The sequence below is a fragment of the Odocoileus virginianus genome, chromosome 9, assembly GCF_023699985.2.
Source record: "Odocoileus virginianus isolate 20LAN1187 ecotype Illinois chromosome 9, Ovbor_1.2, whole genome shotgun sequence".
NCBI classification, from domain to species: domain Eukaryota; kingdom Metazoa; phylum Chordata; class Mammalia; order Artiodactyla; family Cervidae; genus Odocoileus; species Odocoileus virginianus.
The window spans coordinates 20,179,601-20,202,004 of NC_069682.1; the positions used below are offsets into that span (position 1 = coordinate 20,179,601).

Genomic DNA, 22,404 nt, shown 5'->3' on the forward strand with positions numbered 1-22,404 from the left:
CACAGTGCATGGTAAGTGCTTAGATAAGATGGAAGATGCTTTAAATCTGTAAAATGGGATATTCTGAGAAACAACCACATTCACATAACTTTCATTATACTGTATTATTACCATTGTCCTATTTTATTATTAATTATTATTGTTAATCTCCAACTGGGCTGAATTTATAAATTAAACTTTATCATATATATATATTCATATATATAAGAAAAAACATAGTATCCATAGGATTCAGTACCATCCATGGTTTCAGGCACCCACTTGGGGTCTGGAATGTATCCTCCAGCATAAGAGCAGACTACTGAATGTACAAAAATAATATGCAAGTCTTTGTGAAAATAAGATGCAGGACTGCATTTTTATTTATTAAATGGTGCAGAGTACAATAAAGTCACATACACTAGAACAGGCAAAATAGGAAAGTTCACAATGAACAATTCATGACACGTGTTTCGGAAATGTTCCACTGTTTTTAAAACATGTTTGATAAAAACTGACTGTAAAAAGAACAATTTCCCAGTTCAGAAGAGAATGCCTGATATTATTCATACAGAAAAGAAATTATCTTTAAAGCAAACACTCAAGTCAAACTTAGAAAGGGAGCCACAATGTAAATGAGAGGTTTTCCTCTCTGCCTGCTACACTCCTGGCCTTGCATAGCACCTGTAGACAGAGTATGAAAACAAACACTGCAACTCTCAACATGATTCAGAATGTTAAAGAGATGACGTATGTGCCATCTTTCTTAACAATATCATAAAATAAATCTTTAAGATTTTTATCATGAGGATTGTTTTTTAATTGAAGCTTAAAGCTAACAGAAAAAAAAATTATTTCCCTCTCAAACTCTCACTCAAAATCTCAGTCCTACAGAAAACCTAAAATAATGTGAAAAGGCAATTCCAATTTGAAAAATACACTTTTGGAAAAGAACACTTTTGAAATCATGAGTACTGTGCCCATAAAAATTTAACACTTCAGCTTTAAAATGCACACTCAAAACCCAAGTAATTGCTGCACTGCTAAGGCTCAAACAATCGCTACACTTGAAAGGGAGACTAGAGCAGTGGACTGGATAAAGTATTGGCCAGTTCTAGAAAGAAGAAAAAGATTGAGCAAGAGACACTTGGAAAAGCAAGTCAGGTGGTCATTCCTGCTTCCACTGATGTAGTGCTGTGCCTTGATATTTATAAAACACTTTTCCGATCCTCTCATAATCAATCCCTCTGTAGAGACTAGCCGCCCCACTGCATGAGGACAGAGGTGGACAGGCCCTAGGCCACCAGCCTCTGCTGACTCTCAAAAGCCAGACAGGTCACTGCACTATGGTCAGGCCAGGCCCAGCAATCCTCTTTGAGGGGGTCAAAGATTTTTAGAAAAATTAAAAAGGTCCATCATACATCAAGGCTGAATTCCTGGCCACTCAAGTAGAAAAACAGAAAGGACCAATAGAAGCTATAAAGGAAAACAAAATCAGAGGCATTCCTTTATTTATGGGAGGAGAAAAAGACACCGGACACCTGGAGGAGGATGGGCTAGGTCTTTCTGTTAAGGCCCTGAGAGCTTTCCCTTCAGCAGCTTGTGGAGCAAAAAGCAGCCATGTGTAAACAGACAAAGAGTTACCAAAAAGTTAACTCAAGACAGAAACGTCAACAGGGCTTGGGAGGCATTGAAAGTTAGTATCTGATTATGAGGAGGAAAGAGGAGGAGTGTGTTTGGGATTTGTTTTCAAAGTCAGGGGGCAAGGGTGGAGGAGAAGTGCTGCTTTTCCAAACACACATGTACTCGCTGGGTGGATAAGATTTCTATCGGGTAATAAGGTTCACCTGGGAGACTAGGTTAAGCAGAGAGCACGACTACTGAAAACAAAGCAGGACCCACACAAGTCTTATCACAGGATCCACCCATCCTGCAGGCCTGGACGTGTACTTTTTAGGAGCCCAGTGCTTACACTTAAATGCCAACGTGACAAAAGTCAGCCTACTCCACTCCCTCTTGAAACACAGATGAAATTCTTCATTACTTAATAAAATAATAAAAGGGGTTTTAATAAAGAAGTTCTGAGAAAGTTTCATGATCAAATTAATAATTAAATTCTGAAATGAAAATATAAATCCTCAATGGTAGAAATATTACGATGATAAATCTCCACACTGGAATTTTTCACATGAACTAAAAGGTGAAGTCACCGTCAGGAGATTTTTTTTCCTCCTCCTTTTCAAAATAAAATAATGAGAACGGTGTCATTTTCTATGAAATTTTAAACCATATTTCTTCTGGCCTTTTCCATTGGAAACTGAAATTCATTTCTCTATAAATATTTTAATGCCATTTTCCTGTGAGCAGGAACAATCCATCAGAGAACAATCTCATAATTGTTTCGCAAGCTTACAAGGCACACAATATCACAAAGTAAAGGTCCTGGGTGGACGAGAAGAAAGCCTTGAAAATAAGGGTGAGGTCTCGAGAACATGGAGTCAAGTGAAGAGGCAGATCCTGGAGCCAAGGTGTGTAATTCAAATGCAGATAAAACCAAGTGCCTGTGTGGGAAGAGGGGGAATATACTCACCATAAATTTCATTTGTGAAAATTAAGAGTATTGAATACCTTTTAAAAAAACTCTAAGTTCACTCTGTATATATTTCTCTTCTTCTATACCACCAAAACAGTAAGGCTTATTTTGCTTGACTTGACTTTTGTTAGCGAATCTGTTAAGGGCTGAATTTCCCTTTAAAAAGATATGTTAAGGGACTTTCCTAGTGGTCAGTAGTTAAGAATCCACCTTGCAATGCAGGGGATGCGGGTTTGATACCTGGTCCAGAAACTAAGATTCCACCTGCCAAAGGGCAACTAAGCCCAAGAGCCATAATTACTGAGTCCTTGCATGGTAACTAGAGAGCCTGCGTGCCACAAATAAAGGTCCCACAAGATGCAATGAAGGTCCCATGTGCAGCAACTGAGAGCCGGCACAGTCAGATAAATGAACAAATATTTTTTAAATAATAAATAAAAGAATTTTTTAAAATTTTTCCTAACCCCCTAGGACCTCAGAACATGGTTGTATGTACAGAAACGTCAGAGGGAATCAAGTTAAAATGAGGTCATTTGGTGGGCCCTAAACCAATATGACCATTGTCCTTGTAAAAAGGAGAAATTTCAGCACGGGCACCTTGCCAACGAAGGTCCATCTAGTCAAAGCTTTGGTTTTTCCGGTAGTCACGTATGGATGTGAGAGTTGGGCTATAAAGGAGGCTGAGGCCAAAGAATTGATGCTTTTGAACTGTGGTGTTGGAGAAGACTCTTGAGAGTCCCTTGGACTGCGAGGAGATCAAACCAGTCAATTCTAAAGGAAATCAATCCTGAATATTCACTGGAAGGATTGATGGTGAAGTGAAACTCCAGTACTTTGCCACCTGATATGAAGAACTGACCCCTTAGAAAAGACCCTGATGCTGGGAAAGATTGAAGGCAGGAGGAGATGGGGACAACAGAGGATGAGATGATTGGATGGCATCACCAACTCAATAGACATAAGTTTGAGCAAGCTCTGGGAGATAGTGAAGGACAGGGAAGCCTGGTTTGCTGCAGTCCATGAGGTCACAAAGAGTTGGACACAACTGAGCGACTGAACAACAACATTTGGCTGGGCCCTAACCCAATATGACCTCTGTCCTTGTAAAAAAAGGAGAAATTTCAACACAGGCACAGAGGGAAGATGATATGAAGAGACACGGGGAGACAATAACCATCTACAAGCAAAGGAGAGAGACCCAGGACAGATCCTCCCTCACGCCCACCCCACCGGCCCCCCAGAATAGCCAATCCTGAGGACACCTTGATTTTCGATTTCTAGTCTCCACAACTGTGACACAATACACTCCTGTTATTTAAGCCACCTGTTCATAGTCGTCCACCCGGCAGGCCTAGCAAACTAATACAGAAGCCATTAGGACTTTTTATGCTGGTCCTCCCAAGCCATCTCTGAACTCATCCACATGAGAATTCTGCCAGGATTTAATGTCAAATTTATTAGGCTGTAATTTCTACAATCTGTCTCTTCTTCCCCTTTCTAAAACTTGAAATATTTTTCCATCTCCAAAGCTCTGTGTGGACAATTTCTCAAAGAGAACAATAATTATACTCATTATTTCTCAAAGAATAATGAGTGTAACAGATACTTAGATGATATCAACTCTCAACTGTTTACACAGATTTATCTGATTTATTCCTTATGATAACCAGAAGAGGTAATAAGTGCTATTATTGTCAATATCTGAGACACTGATCATTTGACAGGTGGGCTGACAGGACATCATTTTACAAATGAGAGCCCACAGGCAGAGCCAAGGGAAGTAACTAACCTAGCTGAGTGCCCAAATCCATCTCATAACTCCCCCATCACATCTTTTGTCATCAAGGGTGAAGAATCCATGATTTCAGTTCCAGGACCAAGTTCACAGGGCCTTCCCAGGACCCTATGATGCCATTCATCTGAATCTAGATATTCATCTGGATTTAGAGATTCATCTGGATCTAGAGATTCCAACTTCTTTCACTACCATGAAGAATGGCTTGATGTCTTCTTCCTCACCCTACTCTCCTAGGCTTTAACTTCTTAATGATTCTTATGGGTCTTTTTTAGTTTTAAATATCTTCTTCTTGGTTGAAAAGAGGAAAGCTAACTAGGAATTGAATAATTCTACTCTTTCCTATGTCATTTTTATTATTCCAGTATCTTCCCCAAGCCATAGTTCACCTTTTTTCTTGAAACATGTGTGTACTCAGTCACTCAATGTTGTCTGACTCTTTGCAACCCCATGGACTTTAGTCCTCCAGGCTCCTCTGTCCATGGGATTTTCCAGGCAGGAATACTGGAGTGGGTTGCCATTTCCTCCTCCAGGCAATCTACCCAACCCAGGGATCAAACCCACATCGCCTGCATCTCATATATTGGCAGGCAGATTCTTTACCACTGAACCACCTGGGAGCTCCTTCTTGAAACACAAAAGCTTTTAAAATTCTGTTTTGAGAATTTTTCACAAGCCATGGCTCACGTCAGCCTTTAGCTTCCCTGACCTTAATCTTAGACTGTTTGTGCATTTTTAAATTCTCAGTTTCTCATCTTTTAAACTGTGTGCCATGTTAATCAGAGCTCAAAAGACTCCAGGGGATGGTGCCCTGTGTTGTTTTTTTGTGTGCTTGGTTTTGGTTTTAAGAGGTTCCTCATTTTCTCCCTCACTGTAATAATTAACGTTTTCAATCAGAACTTTATGTTTCAAAGTCTTCTGGTTAACGGAGCCCCCTTTCTTTTTATTCCTTCTTTCATTTATTCACTAATTCTTTATTAAAGGCGGACTGTGAGCCAAGAACTGTGCCTGCCCCTAGATGCACAGAGGGGACTGAACTTTACATGGCTGCGGCCTCGTAACCCGGGGCTTCCTAAACTCACACACCCCCTCTGCTTCTCACACACTGTGAACAGGTTTCCTGAAGTCTGGGATGTGGTGGGACCAGCAATCTCTCTCACTCTAGTGAGCATCAGGGAAGCAGAGACCACTTGTTTCAATATCCTCGCAACCGCTTGCGAGGATATCTCCAGCCCACACATCCTCATTTTCCACGTTAAGCCAGAAGCAGCTTGAAAACAGGGAAACTATAAACAAAAGCAAAGCGAACAGTCAACTGATATTCTTTTAATCTCTGTACAGCTGTCTCGGTAAAGCCTCCCTTTAGACAGCATCCAGCCTCTGTGCCAAATTGTACGCACGTGGAGAAACCATCAGTTATCTTCTGTATCTGTGTTAAGTGGCCCCTGGTCTGCCGTAAACTGGTTTCTCCTTCATTTCATCCTCCTCCAAAAGTTCAGCATTTTTTCACCTTCCAGTTTCTTTCCTTCTATACACGGACTCACCCATTAGGCTTGTTTCTTTTTTAGCACAGCAAGCCCCACCAGGACTTACTTAGCCTGTTCCCACCACAGACCCAAACTACCTCTGGATCCAATGCACCATCGTTAGCATCTATGCTTTGGTACAGATGGGTGAGATCATCACTATATTCCCCTGCTGGTCTCTTCTGAGGATTACTCAATCCTTCCTCATCCTCCACACAGGTATTTCTTATTTTTTTTTTTCTTTTTATCTTGTTCAATAGACTTTACTGCTTAAACCCAAGGGTTAGAACTGTTTCATAGCTGTCTTTATATTCCTCAGAATTTTGTACATGATTCAAGATTGCCTTGCACTCTGGAACTGAACAAATATTTGTTCAATTGAATTACTCAAGTGTACTGTGAGACCCCATATTTACATTCTCTAGATGAAGACACCCCCGGCTGGAAAACCTAAAGCAACAATGATAAACACTGAACTGAATACAGATTCTTTATCTTCATACAGAATAAAATGGGGTGTCATCAAACTATCAATTTAACTTCTACAGAGTCTGCCCTGAGAGTGAACACCATACACAGCATCCCATCTGCCCTGAGAGTGAACACCATACACAGCATCCCAGCACTATTTTCTTTTGGGGGCTTTCCCCTCTCCTCCACTCTTGGTCAAAGTACAAAGACATTTAGACATGGAGAGTGGGTACCACAGCATCATTATGGATATGTCTGACTCTAGAAATAAGTGACAAGTATAGGCAAAGTTTTACCTGAAGGGACCAGAGAAAAAAATAAAACACAATAGTCTCTATATACTGAGAACTTGTAGGTATAAGGTGCTGTACTGAATTCTCTGTAAATAATGTGCTCAACCATCACTGCCTCCCACTTACAGATAAGGACAGATTAGGACACTGTGACACAGCGCTCTTGAGTGACGCTCCCCACCCAGTGAGTGGTGAGGTTGGGATTTGAAGTCAGGCCATCTGGCCCCACTCTCTGTGCTCTGCCACCTCTTCGAAATGATTGCTAAGCTTTCCTCTTCTTTCCTCTTTAATTTCTTATTTCTAAATAATTTCTAAAGGCTATTTTCCATTTACAGTTATCACAAAACATTGGCTATATTTCCCGTGTTGTACAATACATCCTTGAACCTATCTTACACCCCATAGTTTGCACACTGGGACCTTTCTTTTATGTTACCACCTGTTCTCTCCTGCAGGGAATTATTTTTTAACTTTAAACTTTTTATTTTTGTATCGGGTTATATATAGCCAGTTAACAATGTTGTGACAGGTTCAGGTGAACAAGGAAAGGATTCAGCCATACAAAGTATCCATTCTTACCCCCATCCCATCCAGGCTGCCGCATCACCTTGAGCAGCGTTCAGGGATTACTTCTTAAATCCTGAGTAGCACTCTCTCCAGGCTACACCAGAGAAAGATGCCAGCGTTAGGAGGTTTACTATCAAACAGAGGACTGCTGTATCCCATTCAGCACAAATGTGCTTTTAAAGTCAATCCACAAGTGTTTATTCAGTGGCTCTTACACACTCATCATGGCAGGAAGAAAAACCAAACTGCTTCTCTTTCAACATCTGTCAAATCACCATTGTGCCGGACACTTCCTGGGCAGTAGCCCCCGTTTACAAATTATGGGTGCTTTCGCTGACCACTTATCTCCTCAGGTACATATACCAGGAGGCACACAATCAACCCAGCTTCCTCACTCTTGGCCAATTAAACCTGGTGTTACATAACTACCATTAAAAAAAAAAGACCACAGAGGCAAACCCTCTAAACAGGATTTTCCTTCTTTAGCAGCCTCTGAGGAAGAACTGTTCTAATATGGTGCTTCTATTCCTGACAGGAATAACCCTTAATTATTATGTGCCTTAAACATCGAGACATTTTAAAATAGAATTTCACTTAATGTTAAGGAAACCAGAGAACTACGTCAGTGGCAACACAGAAGAGTTTAACAGAGAGAGAGAGAGAGAGAGAGAGAGAGAGAGAAGGAAGGGGAGGGGAGTGAGGGGGAGAGACAGTGCTCCAGCTTTGGCACGGGGGGAGGGGAAGAAGCACAGACCAGTGCTGAGTTGTTTTTGAAGTTCTGGAAATCTGGAAGAAAAGACAGAATTGAAGAAAATCACTAAAGAAAATCAGATGGTTCCGTGAAGTGAAGTGGTAGTCGCTCAGTCGTGTTTGACTCTTTGCAACACCGTGGGCTGTAGACCACCAGGCTCCTCCGCCCATGGGATTCTCCAGGCAAGAATACTGGAGTGGGTTGCCGTTTCCTTCTCCAGGGGATCTTCCCAACCCAGGGATCGAACCCAGGTCTACCCTCATTGCAGACAGACTCTTCACGATCTGAGCCACCAAAGAAGCCCCATAAAACAATGTAAAGACTTTTTCATTTATCAGGGATTAATTAACCCCTGATTATATTTTATTTCAGGGATTAAATAAGTCATACTTATTTCCAGAAATAAATCATACTTATTTCTGAAAAAAAAAGGTATATGGATTGGCAAGTGAATGAAAACACGGCCTGATGTCTAGAACACAGGAGTGAGGGACTTCCCTGGCAGTCCAGGAGTTAAGACTCCACGCTTCCAAAACAGAGGCATGGGTTCGGTCCCTGGTTGGGGGAGATCCCACGTGTCATGTGGTGCGGCCAAAAAGCATTGGGTTGACTGAAAAGTTCATTCTAACCCAATTTAAAAACAAAGAAAACACAGGAGTCACTCCTGAGACCTTTGGAAAAACAGTTGTGACCAAGTGATTTCACCAACTTTACCTTCGTAGATGGCACTCCTCTTGTCACCTTTTGACTGCATGTCAGTGACCAATAATCTAGCTATAATTTCCATACTCCACCAAAACAGAGAAAGCAGTAGCTGTTGCACATGTGCGCCGTCAGCCTAGGCATGGCCGCTCCGCTGGGATCACCACATGGATCCTCATGAAAGGAAAGTCTGTTTCTTCCTATTGACCCTGCTCTCAGCGAGGGATGCCTGAGGCTGTGCTGTACGGCTCAGACAACCAAAGGGGCTCGTTGCACCCCCAAAGAGCTGCTATGAAATCTGCACTATGGGGGGACAGTAACCAAGCACACAGCAGGTACCAAAGGCTACAAAGGCAATTGGGACCATTCCCACCCTCAAGAATGTAATTTGCTGATAGGAAGACTTGCTTCTTTGTAAAAACCAAACCTAGAGAGTTATATCAAGGGTCCTTCCACAAATAGGTCCTCCCACCCACCTTCTGTGCGCAGGCCATCAATGGTTTATATGTCTTCCCCAGCCTCTACTGATGGACTACATAGATATGGTGGGTTTGAGATGGTCCTTCTCATCGTGATGGGATAGGAACATTCATGATGTGAAAGGCCAGTGCAGCCTCAACAACGCAAACAGGACATCTGATGAGGACAGTGAGAAGCAGGCCTGTTGTATAATCATGAATTTGAGTAGCATTAGTCCCTGGTTCCGGACACACACTATAAATAGTTGGAATTTCACAAGTAATTGGAAATATCTTTGATACTCATGAACCCCAGAATCCATGTCTGAGTTGTGCTAATAGGATGATCAGGATGGGGCTGGCCACTCCAGAAATCATGCAATTAGAGGGCTGGAGCTTTGAGTTGGGTGATGTGAGTGGACTTCCTCTAGGGAGGGGTAAGGGTCTGGAGTCAAATAATCTCATGGCCAAAGAGTCATCATCCTGCACAATGAAACCTCACTAAACACCCTGAACACCAAAGCTCCAGATGCGGCTGAGATCCCTGGTTTGGGAATGCATGGATATGTCGGAAGGGAGGGAGGAAGGCAGACTGCTCCTGACTCCACAGAGCAAGGGCAGGGCCAGGACCCTCCCACATCGGGTCCCACGTGTCTCCTTGCTGGACTGGTCCTGCCTGTGTCCTGATAAAACAACAGTCTTCAGTGTAGGACTTTTCTGAGTTCTGTGAGTCACGCCAGCAAACTGTCAAATCTGAAGGGGCTGGGGACCCCCTCTCCAAATTTGTAGCTAGTTGGTCTGAGGGGTGGTTGGCCTGGGGACACCTGAACTTCCAGCGGCATCTGAAGCAAGGGTTGTCTTGTTGAGGATGGCACCCTGCACCTACACATCAGGATTGCACTTCCAGGACTTCCCTGGTGGTCAAGTGGTTAGGAATCCTCCTGGGAAGATGCCACACGCTTCGGGGTAACTAAGCCTGTCCACAGCAACTACTGAGCCTGTGCTCCTCGACAAGAGGAGCCACCGCAACGAGAAGCCCGTGCACCCCAACCAGGCAGTAGCTCATGCAACAACGGAGACCCAGTGCAGCCAAAAGTAAATTTAAAACAAAATTTTTTTAAAAAGAATTCATTTGAATCAGTTCTAATGAGATGGATGAAACTGGAGCCCATTATACAGAGCGAAGTAAGCCAGAAACATAAAGACCATTACAGTATACTAACATATATATGGAATTTAGAAAGATGGTAACGATAACCCTATATGCAAAACAGAAAAAGAGACTCAGATGTATAGAACAGACTTGTGGACTCTGGGAGAAGGCGGGGGTGGGATGTTTCAAGAGAACAGCATCGAAACATGTATATTATCTAGGGTGAAACAGATCACCAGCCCAGGTTGGGTGCATGAGACAAGTGCTCAGGCCTGGTGCACTGGGAAGACCCAGAGGGATCGGGTGGAGAGGGAGGTGGGAGGGGGGACCGGGATGGGGAATACATGTAAATCCATGGCTAATTCATTTCAATGTATGACAAAAACCACTGCAATGATGTAAAGTAATTAGCGTCCAACTAATAAAAATAAATGGAAAAAAAAAAAGAACTGCACTGCAGCATTGCAACATATTCTCAATTCCTGAAACACACGTGAGAAATAATCCCTTCAAGAAGCAAAGCTCTTGCAGCTGACCTAACTCCCCACACCCAGCCCAGCTCCAACAGCGGCTGAGAACTTCACAGTCCAATCTCAGCGGGAAACCAGCTTGAGCAGGGAGACAAGCACAGTCCTAGGAGAAGGCAGGGCTCCTGATAAAACTGAGAAATAAAGACTGCAGGGGGCGCACAGACAAAGAGTCCAGTAACTAACCAAGCAACGCCAGCAAATTGGGAAAGCTCAGCAGTGGCCACAGGACTGGAAAACGTCAGTGTTCATTCCACTCCCAAAGGAAGGCAATGCCAAAGAATGCTCAAACTACCGCACAATTGCACTCATCTCACACGCTAGTAACCGCTAAGTCTCCTAAGTCACTTCAGTCGTGTCCGACTCTGTGCAACCCCATAGACGCCAGCCCACCAGGCTCCCCCGCCCCCCCCACCCCGGTCCCTGGGATTCTCTAGGCAAGAACACTGGAGCGGGTTGCCATTTCCTTCTCCAATGCGTGAAAGTGAAGTCGCTCAGTCACGTCCGACTCTTATCGACCCCATGGACTGCAGCCTACCAGGCTCCTCCATCCATGGGATTTTCCAGGCAAGAGTACTGGAGTGGGCTGCCATTGCCTTCTCTGCACACTCTAGTAAAGTAATGCTTAAAATTCTCCAAGCCAGGCTTCAGCAATATGTGAACTGTGAACTTCCAGATGTTCAAGCTGGTTTTAGAAAAGGCAGAAGAACCAGAGATCAAATTGCTAACATCGGCTGCATCATCGAAAAAAGGAAGAGAATTCCAGAAAAACATCTATCTCTGCTTTATTGACTATGCCAAAGCCTTCAACTGTGTGGACCACAATAAACTGTGGAAAATTCTGAAAGAGATGGGAAGACCAGACCACCTGACCTGCCTCTTGAGAAACCTATATGCAGGTCAGGAAGCAACAGTTAGAACTGGACATGGTACAACAGACTGGTTCCAAATAGGAAAAGGAGTATGTCAAAGCTGTATATTGTTGCCCTGCTTATTTAACTTATATGCAGAGTACATCATGAGAAACGCTGGGCTGGAAGAAGCACATGCTAGAATCAAGATTGTCGGGAGAAATATCAATAACCTCAGATATGCAGATGACACCACCCTTATGGCAGAAAGTGAAGAAGAACTAAAGAGCCTCTTGATGAAAGTAAAAGGGAAGAGTGAAAAAGTTGGCTTAAAGCTCAACATTCAGAAAACTAAGATCATGGCATCTGGTCCCATCACTTCTTGGCAAAAGATGGGGAAACAGTGGAAACAGTGGCTGACTTTATTTTGGGGGGCTCCAAAATCACTGCAGATGGTGATTGCAGCCATGAAATTCAAGGACGCTTACTCCTTGGAAGGAAAGTTATGACCAACCTAGACAGCATATTGAAAGGCAGAGACATTCCTTTGCCAACAAAAGTCCATCTAGTTAAGGCTATGGTTTTTCCAGTAGTCATGTATGGATGTGAGAGTTGGACTATAAGGAAAGCTGAGCACCGAAGAATTGATTCTTTTGAACTGTGTGTTGGAGAAGACTCTTGAGAGTCCCTTGGACTGCAAGGAGATTCAACCAGTCCATCCTAAAGGAGATCAGTCCTGGGTGTTCATTGGAAGGACTGATGTTGAAGCTGAGACTCCAATAGTTTGGCCACCTGATGCGAAGAGCTGACTCATTTGAAAAGACCCTGATGCTGAGAAAGATTGAGGGCAGAAGAAGGGGATGACAGAGGTTGGATGACTTCAGCGACTCAATGGACATTAGTCTGGGTAAACTCCAGGAGTTGGTGATGGACAGGGAGGCCTGGCATCCTGCAGATCATGGGGTTGCAAAGAGTCGGACACGACTGAGCGACCAAACTGAACTGAACTGTACTGAATTAACTAAAGGTGCAGAATGGTTTCACAAAGGTGGTTACAGCCATGTGCCTTAAAGATGAAAGGAATTTCAATTCTTTAAGATTTTTTTGGGTGTTTTTTTAAAGTATTTTTTAATGTGGATCATTTTCTTAAAATCTTTATTGAATTTGTTACGATATTGCTTCGGTTTTATGTTTTGGCTTTTTTGCCACAAAGCATGGGCATGTGGGACCTTAATGGCCCAAACAGGGATCAAATCCACACCTCCAGCATTGGATGGAAGGTGAGGTCTTCACCACTGAATCACCAGGGAGGTTCCAAAGCAATTTTAAAAGGAGGGAGAATAGAACACAGCATAAGAATAGTGTGAGAAAAAGGTCAAATCACCATATCAAGTTTAATAACAATGAAAATCTAACTTTTATACCTCCTTACTGTATGCTTGAAACTGTGGCTAAACTTATTATTTAGAATGATATGCTAATAAATCCTTAATCCTATGAGGGAGAGTCTGTTATGATGGTCATTTTACAGGTAAAAATACTGAGACCTCAGCTAAGAAACTTGATGAAGGCATCAGAGCTGGCAGTTCAGTGTGGTTTGAGAGGAGTGTGAAAGAAAGTGGAGAAAGTATGAAAAGCCCTGGGTTTCTATCAGAAACCCTTTTTTGTTTTTCTGTAGGCAGTGGGGAGCCATCAGAAGTGTGTGTATAAGGGAATAATATGGCCAGAACTGTAGTTTCAAAAGACAAACTGCAGTGACAGAAAAAGCATTCAGAAAGAGAAAGACTAGGGACTTCCCTGGTGGTTCCAATGTAGGGGGCACAAGTTTGATCCCTGGTCAGGGAACTAAGATAGCACACACCACATGGTGTAGCAAAGAAAAACAAAGCAAGAAAGACTAGAACAGAGAGATCAGGTAGGACGGGACAATGCTCTGATCACTGACGGAACAGTATGAGAGCCAGAAGAAGGGCGAGGACAGAGAGGATGAACATGTGGGGGGGACAGAAGGAAAAGGATGTGTAGACTATGACAGAGCTACACGGGGCTCTGGGTGGATGGTGGGATGAGAAGCCAGGAGAAGATGATGCAGGCACCCGGACAAACCATCAAAAATACATGCTTATACATCTTTTTGCACTGATGTGTGTGTTCGCTGCACTGTTCCTGTTGCTCCTGTGGGTTGCCTGAACTTGGTGCAGTTCACACTCTTGATCCAGTAACACATCATGAAGTCAGATTTCAAGACCAAATTCAATACCAGCAGGCAACCGTCTAACTCCACATCCCAGATCTCTGACCCACGGACATGTGTGGCCATCCCATGTCTCTGCCTCTCTGTGTGGCTGACCCGCCCCTGCTCTGGATGGAAAATAAGCATCAGAAGAGTTGATCAAGGATTTCTGTCTAAAAGGCTTTCAGACTGCTGAGATGAAGCAGAAGGACACCACCAGGCCACCCGTCTACAAATCCATCTCAGGCTATTCAAAAGTACACACATCGAACTAGTTTTCTTCTAGCTCCTCCTATGGTTTGATGGGAATGAGCCGGCAGAGAGTGTGGAAAAGTAAACAGAAGCTGAACATGAGGAGAGGCTCTCAAGGACTAAGAAAAACACACAGCTGATCAGAGATAAAGTGAACCCTGGGTTTCCAGTGCTGGAATAAACGATCCTTGCCGTTCAGACCGGTCCTTCCCCACGACTTCCTGTTTTCTGGTTATGTTTGTGCCCCATGTCTAATTTTACAAGAGAGGCTACAGAACCCTTTGATTCATTAGCTGAATGTTACAATCAATAATCATCCTTTTACTATATATAAAATAAATAAATAACAAGGATCTACTGTATAGCAAAGAGAACTATATTCAAATCTTGTATTAACCTATAATGTAAAAGAATCTGAAAAAGCCATATACATATATTTATATATATATATATATATATATATATATATATATATATATATATATATACATGGCTTCCCAGGGGGCGCTAGTGGTAAACATTCTACCTGCCAACACAGGAGACATAAGAGACTTGGGTTCAATCCCTGGGCCGGAAAAATACCCTGGAGAAGGAAATGGCACCCTACTCAAGTATTCTTGTCTGGAGAAGCCCATCGACAGAGGAGCCTGGCAGGCTACAGTCCAAGGGTTGCGAAGAGTCAGACATAACTTAGTGACTAAACCACCATCACATTCTAGAACAGAATCACTTTTCTATACACCTGAAACTAGCAGGGTAAATCAACTATATTTCAATTAAAAATAAAACCAAAAAAATTATCCTTTTACCAAATCCTCAAAATGCTCTGGGTACTCAGCTCATCAACATTATTCTAGCTCCCATGTCCGCCACTGTAAAAAGCCTAGCTCTTCTAGTAACACTGACTAGAGGAGAACAGAACCAGACAGGAAAAGAAAAAAATCTGACTTCCTGTGTCAGAGACTGAGCCATGAGGGGGCTGTGAAGTTCTGGAGGATGGGGGTGTCATGTGTGGGTCTGTCTGCCTCACTCACCCTCCTGACATTCCCAAGAACTAAGCGTCCTTTAAAGCACTCATGTGAAAACGTTTAAAGAAAGACGTACTGAAATGCACTCTTACATGGGCACCTGACACATAATCAATACCCCTTTAAGCACACACATCTATATCCTGCATTAACCTTGCATCTCACTGTGATTTAGGAAGTATCACTCTGCTTTAGCCCCAAATTTTCTCTAACCTGACATTACTCTGTAACACACAGATCATTATAAAGAGATGGAAATACTTCCAAATGTGGCAAAACTCAGAGCATGACATGTAAATACAGCCTTCTACAATGATTTCAAAGGACACTAAAATTCATCTGATGTCGTCAATGGTTCTATAAGGTACCTGAGAATCAGATCAGGTTGCATGGACACTGGAACCTTTTTATTTAGTTCAAATAAAGCATCTCCTTCCCTCACTTTCAACCATCCAGTTTTAGCAAAACGAAAAACAAAAAACAACTGTCAGCCTCTCACGTCAGGTCTATATGCAAAAGGTCTCATCTTCTCTATGCAGTAGGCAACAGAAAAGTCAGACAAGGCAGAATTCTAATTGATGCAAACTAGAACCTCTATGTATCACAATGTCCTCCCACAGAAACGGTTGCTTTTAACAATGTGACATTTTTCTCCTCTCTTTAAAGGGGAAATAAGCAAATTTCAATTTATTATAAATAAGGGAGGGGACTAACATTTGGATACTAATAGGTGTTATCTGATGTGCTGAGGCTTACAAATATTTTCCCCTTTTCATTTCTATAAATGTTCCTCTTAGGTAGAGACTATCCCATTTTACAGATTATAATTAAACCCAGAAGAAAATAAATGAGCATCCATATAGAATCTTTTAGAAAGGTATCATATTTTGAAACCAAGCCCATTAGCACGGAAAAGAAATTCCATCATGTTCACTTTGGATCGGCAAAGGTGAGTCTATGCCTCCGATGGGGAGACTTTATCCTTTGGTATTCAGATCTGGGGAAGCTTGGCCACCGGACCACCATTCAGGTTCCACAAGGTCTATTCTCAAGCCAGCTCCTCTGGATTCCTAGGCTCAGAAGGAGCTCTGCTGGACCACATCCTGAACTGGGGGAGGAGGCCAGAGACCACACTATGGGCTGCAGCATAACCATCACACTCACTGAGGCAGCCGATCTCTACTGAGCACTAAGTGCCAGGTTCTGCAGATACCAGGGAAGCAAGACAGCTGCCCTCAGAGCCACGCCATGCAGGCAGAGGGCTCATGGTTCCTCCGTAGGGTGGTGAGGGCTCTTGCCGAGCTGAGTCCTGAAGGATGGCTGAATATGGGAGAAGGTGTGGTTGCACAGACATAGTGAAAGCAGTGGCTGTCTGAATCACGCACTTTCAGCACAGCACTGTACATACTGGCAACTTCCAATGATGTGTGGGGCGTTAAGAATAGGGAACTAAGCTAGGATTTCTCATATCTTTTTTGACTACATCTTCCAGTAAAAATATTTTTTACATCATGAAGCTATACACACTTTACACATATGATTTGAAAAAATCTTTGCCAAGACAGTACTCTTTCCACTACTCAAATGCATTCTGATATTTTCTCTCTTCTCTCTCCCCTTCTCTCCTTCATTCTTTAAGTTCTAGACACAACCTTCAAACAGGTGGCAACCCATGGTGTGCAAAATACTGGTATAAACCTTCTAACAGGTGTGACTATCATTTCTTTGAACAACATGAGTTTGAGCAAGGATCCACGTATACATGGATTTTTTCCAATAAATACTACAGTGGAACCCAATCCCCAGGTGGTTGAACTCAAGGATGCAAAACCACCAATGCAGAGAGAGCTGATCATGGGCTTGAGCGGCCTCATTTTTGGTATCTGAGGGGCAGTCCTGGAACCGGGTACTAAGGAACTTCCTCTTCTGCCTTCCATCCTCTTTTTCCTCCTTCACCCCTCAATAAAGCACCACCAAGGAAATAAGAGCACTACAGTTTCCTGAAGGTCTGTGATGTGCCAGAAACCAGGCTGGAACCTTGACATGCCCAGTCTCATTCATTCTCACTCAGATCTGGAGGTTAAGCATTACTATTCACATCTTAGGAGTTGGACATGACTGAGCGCGCACGCGCACACACACACACACACACACCCATTTCACAGATGAAAAGACAGCTCAGCGATCAGAGAATCAGTAGACCATGATGGAGCCAGGATTAGAATTTAGTTCCATCTGGCTCCAACTTGCCAATTGTCCCATTGTGCCTTTCATGAAAAGTTCTTAAGTAATTAAAGCTAACCTAAGAGCAAGAATTTCCTAAGTTCCCTTGAGATAACTCAGGTCCTTGGAGTGTTATGGAACCAGGTTTGGGAGGCGTCAGCAGAGATAAGGCAAATATGTGATGGAAAAACCTCTCAGGTTTAAATTCAATTTCCTTCTGTGTCTTCTGAGGTCCCCTTAGTAAAGGCACTGGTGGAGAATAACCAACAGAGAAACAGGAGATGAGAGCTGCTGGCTCGCTGGCCTAGATGACCCCTCACGGCAAGCTGGCTGAACGGAGCTGACTGTTCTGAGTGGCCCGGAACCAGGAGCACCATGCCCGGCATCCTCCAGGCTGCAGACAGTCCATATACATTCACAAGACAGAATGCTAACACAGGCAGAGTGAAAAGTAAACACAGTGAACGGCTCCTGCTGGCTTATTTTTAAATTGTTCCAAAATTATGTTAAGTGAAACTATCTGGTGAGAAGGAAGCTTCTTTGGAAGGATAACGAAGCATATTTAGTACAGACACTTGTGTTCCTTCAGGCCCCTAACTGAAGATACACTTGACATAGGTACAAAGGATATTAAACGTGGGCAGATCAGGACAAATGGGCAGCCCCCCAAAAATCCCTGCAAAAGTGATGATTTGGGGAAATTTTTGGCAGTGTTCCACTAAGAGATGGCATCATAAACTGGCCCTTACCCTGACCTAAAATAACGTGATGTTTTGTGATAGTACATGAAATGGCCAGTCACTGGCACTGCTAAGCGATGATACTGCTCAGAATATCTTAAGAACCAATATGTTCTTTACAAACATATAATAAATGCAATTCTGGCACTTACAATACGTTAAATTATTTATTTGACAAACAGCCTTAAGGGGTTTATATTCTCTGTGGGGCTTGTTGGGTAGCAATACATGTATAGTTTAACTTGGCATACTAATTCACCTACAGATATGAGCTGTGTTTTTTGTCTAATCAGCTAGTGTTATGTTCCCAGCGTTTATTAGCAATAAAAATATCGCCTAGTCCTCTTTTCTTTGCAAGTTCCATGATGGGAAGAAATCTTGAATGTGCAAAAGAATCTACTGCCTGCTGATAAAACATAAAGGCTTGTGGAAACATGGCATGTGCTCAAGTCGATCAGTTTGTTTTTAAATATTTTAATAGGGTACACCGCTGCATTGGGAGCTAAATGTGTATCATGCCTAATCTTACAACTAGTGTGCACTATACTTTGATCTTTCTATCAAAAGATCAAAATTTAAATAGTATGCAAATTATATTTTATACATGTTCTCCTTTGCATGAAATCAAACAGAAAACTTGTTTCTTCTCTAAACACATGAGAATATAAACAAGCAACACATTTAAACTAAAGAAAATACTCACTACTTTATTCCATTAAAAAAAAATTGCCCCTGGGTATCAGTTAAAATGAAAAGCCTTTATGTTTTCTTAAAAAACCCTAAATGTCGGCTTATGCTTTCAAATTTTTTCAGCATATTTTAATATTTACTTTAAAGGTTCTTAAGTTAATTACATGCATTGTTTTTACAAGAAATGCTACTTAAGTCCTTTTCCTAAAAGCTCTGACAGGTTATGTAAAACAACAGAAATGATAGCAGAAATAAAACAACTGACAGTGAATCTCCAGTAATCAAGAAAAGTTGTCATTTTTATAACAACTGAATGTAAAGTATGAACCTTAATTGAACCCTGGATTTAAATTTAAAAAAAAAAAACAGCTACAAAAGATATCCTTAGGATAGTGAAGGAAATGTGAATATGAATAAGATTTTAAAAGCTATTATGAAATTTTTGTTAAATTTTTAAGTGTGATATTGGCTCTGTAATTCCTTAAGAAAAATATTCTTACTCTAGTACCTGTGTGATGTCATTTTTAGGGATAAAATATCTTGATGTATGAAACTAACATGATGCCTAAAACTGATGAATGGCCCAACAATAATAAATAAATCTGGATAGATAACTAGATAAACACATGAGGCAAATACTGCAAAATGTTAAGAACAGTTACATCTCAGTGGAGGGTATATAGAAGTTCATTGCATTATTCTTTTAACCATGTTGTATGTATGAAAATCTTCACAATAAAAGGTGAAGAACAGTCATTTTCATTTAAGCATGTACATATATTCGCTCCTGAGCCAAACCAGGGGCAGATAAAATATTATTTTACATGGACATAGAATGTTTCATTTTCCGGTAGCAGTATGCTTCAGAGAATCAATTTTCCACCACTGACCCAGAGAAATGATGGCAGCCCTTCTGGCCAAGACCACAGGGAACAGCTGATTGACACACAGCACCTGATTTACAGCAAAGGCACTGGGATCTCCAGAGGGTAATCCACGCTGACCAGTGAATTTTCGTGGCAGCCTGTGCCCTTGGAAAAATAAGGGTCAAGAACAGGGGGCCTACCAGCCCGGAACAGTAGGCAAAACCTGCAAGCTTGCCAGGCTCGTTTTCTGGGAGACAGCCTATCAAGCTGTGACATGGATGTAAAACTAAATTAAACATTTAAGCCATCAACTCTACTCACTAAAGATGGATTTCTGTCTTCCCTTGTCTCTCTGCTCTATGAAGTGGACCACCAGTTCCGACATTAAGCAAAACATCTGAGATGCTGTTAACCCCCAAAACTCAACTTAAACCTAATAACAAAGCACTAGAAGTACATAAGAAATTTTAGAGAGAAAACCTGTAAGCATTCCATTTAGATACAGCTAAAGTATTAAAAATAAGACTCAGACCTATGAAACAACACAACAGGATATTTCTTACCTACAAAGAGAGGGTTTTGGTTTGGGGGTCCAAATTTCCACAGGTCTGGGCACTAGTTCAATGAAGTCAGAGGACCAACCAGCCAACCATGACTTGCTGCAGAATCTGATAGTCTTTTCTAACTGGAGTGAACCGAAACTCAGCAGTAAGCTTTGAACTTTCAAGTGACCCAAAGCAGTCAAAGACTCCACTTCAGTTACACTTCTTTTTTTGGTCCTTTTTTATTTTTATCATCTTTTTTCTCCCCCATTCAGTTGTGTGTGTAAGCATGTGTGTATGTCTATGTATGTGTGTATACATATATTTGTTGTTGTTTAGTCACCAAGCCGTGTCCAACTCTTTTGAGACACCATTGCAGACCACCAGGTTCCTCTGCCCATGGGGTTTCCCAGGCAAGAATACTGGAGTGGGTTGCCATTTCCTTCTCCAGGGGATCTTCCCCACCACCCAAGGGAACCCGAGTCTCCTGCTTGGAAGACAGGAGATTCTTTACCAATGAGCCACCTGGGAAGCTCATATGTATACAGAATACATATATCTTATATACATATGTATACACACATAAATACATTATGCACATACATATGTATTTGTTGCTGTCTTCTCCTTTTCTCTTTCCTGGCTTTCCTCTTCCTGTCTTTCCCTTCCCCCTCCCCATTCCTCCAAGGCCACCAAAGTTTATAACCGGGTTAAACTTCAGACTGTGAGGCTGTAAAGAATTCTGATGTGGCCCAAGCAGCCTGGTGGAATCAGGCCACAGGCTGGAAGTGTTACAGGGTTCACTTTCCTTTAACCAAAAAACAATCATCCTGTTTATGGGCTGTAGGGGTGGAATGAGGGGGGTGGGCTCTCCATTCTCCTTATCGCTGCCTGCTTTTAATCTCTAACCAACCCTCCATACCTCTAAGAGAAGCAGGTGACCATGACACTGGGGCCTCATTTATTGCTCTGTGTTATTCTAGTAAGAGGCATGATACAGGAGGGCTAAAAACATCAATGGTTTGGGACTATCTGTGGACTTCACTTATTCAAATCATGAATTCTGTTCAATGCTACCGTTTTCTGATTTCTTAAAAATCAAGTTTCTGGCCTATTTGTAAACACTAAACTAGGACCAAAGGAAATACAAAGAAATTCTTAATTATTCACCAGAGATGTATGAGCACATTACATCCGTTTACCAAAAATTTACCATCTATGAAAAAATCACTCCCATGAGTGAAGCAGGAATGAACCACAGGTCCTCCATCTCCAGGAGACCTGAACGAACCTGTTTTCAAAACTCCAAGGAGAATGAATCTCTGGCAATATTCCAGCCAGAAGGCTAGGGCTCCTCTGCCACCTCCAGGCTGGATAAGCCCCCACAAGGGAACCGGAAAGAAAAAGGCTCAGCTATCAGGGCTAAAAGCCCATAGTTTAAAATAGTCTGAGTGGGAGGATGCTTAAAAAGTGGAGAAACACACGTGGAGGACGGCAAGGTAGCCATTTGGACACACTAGGCTATGCTGACCATCTGCAGGCTCTAGGAGTGATCTGAGCCCCTTACCCAGGCTTATCCTCTCAAAGCCTCAACTCCTTCATCTGACAAATGGGAATAATAACCCTCTAAGCTGTAAGGTCTGTAATGATTAAATGAGTCAGCATGCACAAAGTGCTTAGAATAGGGCCTGAGACATGATAAGCACTGTATAAATGCTACCTAATCACTATTACCATAGATTGAAAGCATGCCAACAGAAAAGCCCAACAAAGATAACTTACCAACTTTAATCCCCACCAACAGACCTATTAACCAGTTGGAAACACCCAGGTCTCAATTCTTTGCTTCCCTGTTTAAGCTCCAACATCTCCAGAGCGGTCTCAGCTAAGACCAAAGGAGCAAGACTCCTTTCTTCAAGCGACTAGGTTGGGGCAGAAAATGTAGCATGGCAACACCATATGATTAAAATGGAGACTGGCATATGAATAAAATGCAAATCTGACATGCATTCCATAGCGTGCATGTACTCAGGTGTGTAAGTTCCTCAGCTTCAAACCAATGTCTCTAACTCTGCAACACTGAATCTCAAGAACTAACCTTCTGTTTGAACACACACAAATTACCCAGCACATTAGAAAGACAAAAATGCAATGACCTTCAACA

General features: G+C 42.3%; 1 protein-coding gene across 2 annotated transcripts in view; it reads right to left on the bottom strand.

The window, feature by feature from the left end:
• NEBL (nebulette) overlaps window positions 1–22,404 on the bottom strand; it is a 365,699-nt gene that overhangs the window by 341,381 nt on the left and 1,914 nt on the right. The window lies entirely within an intron of this gene.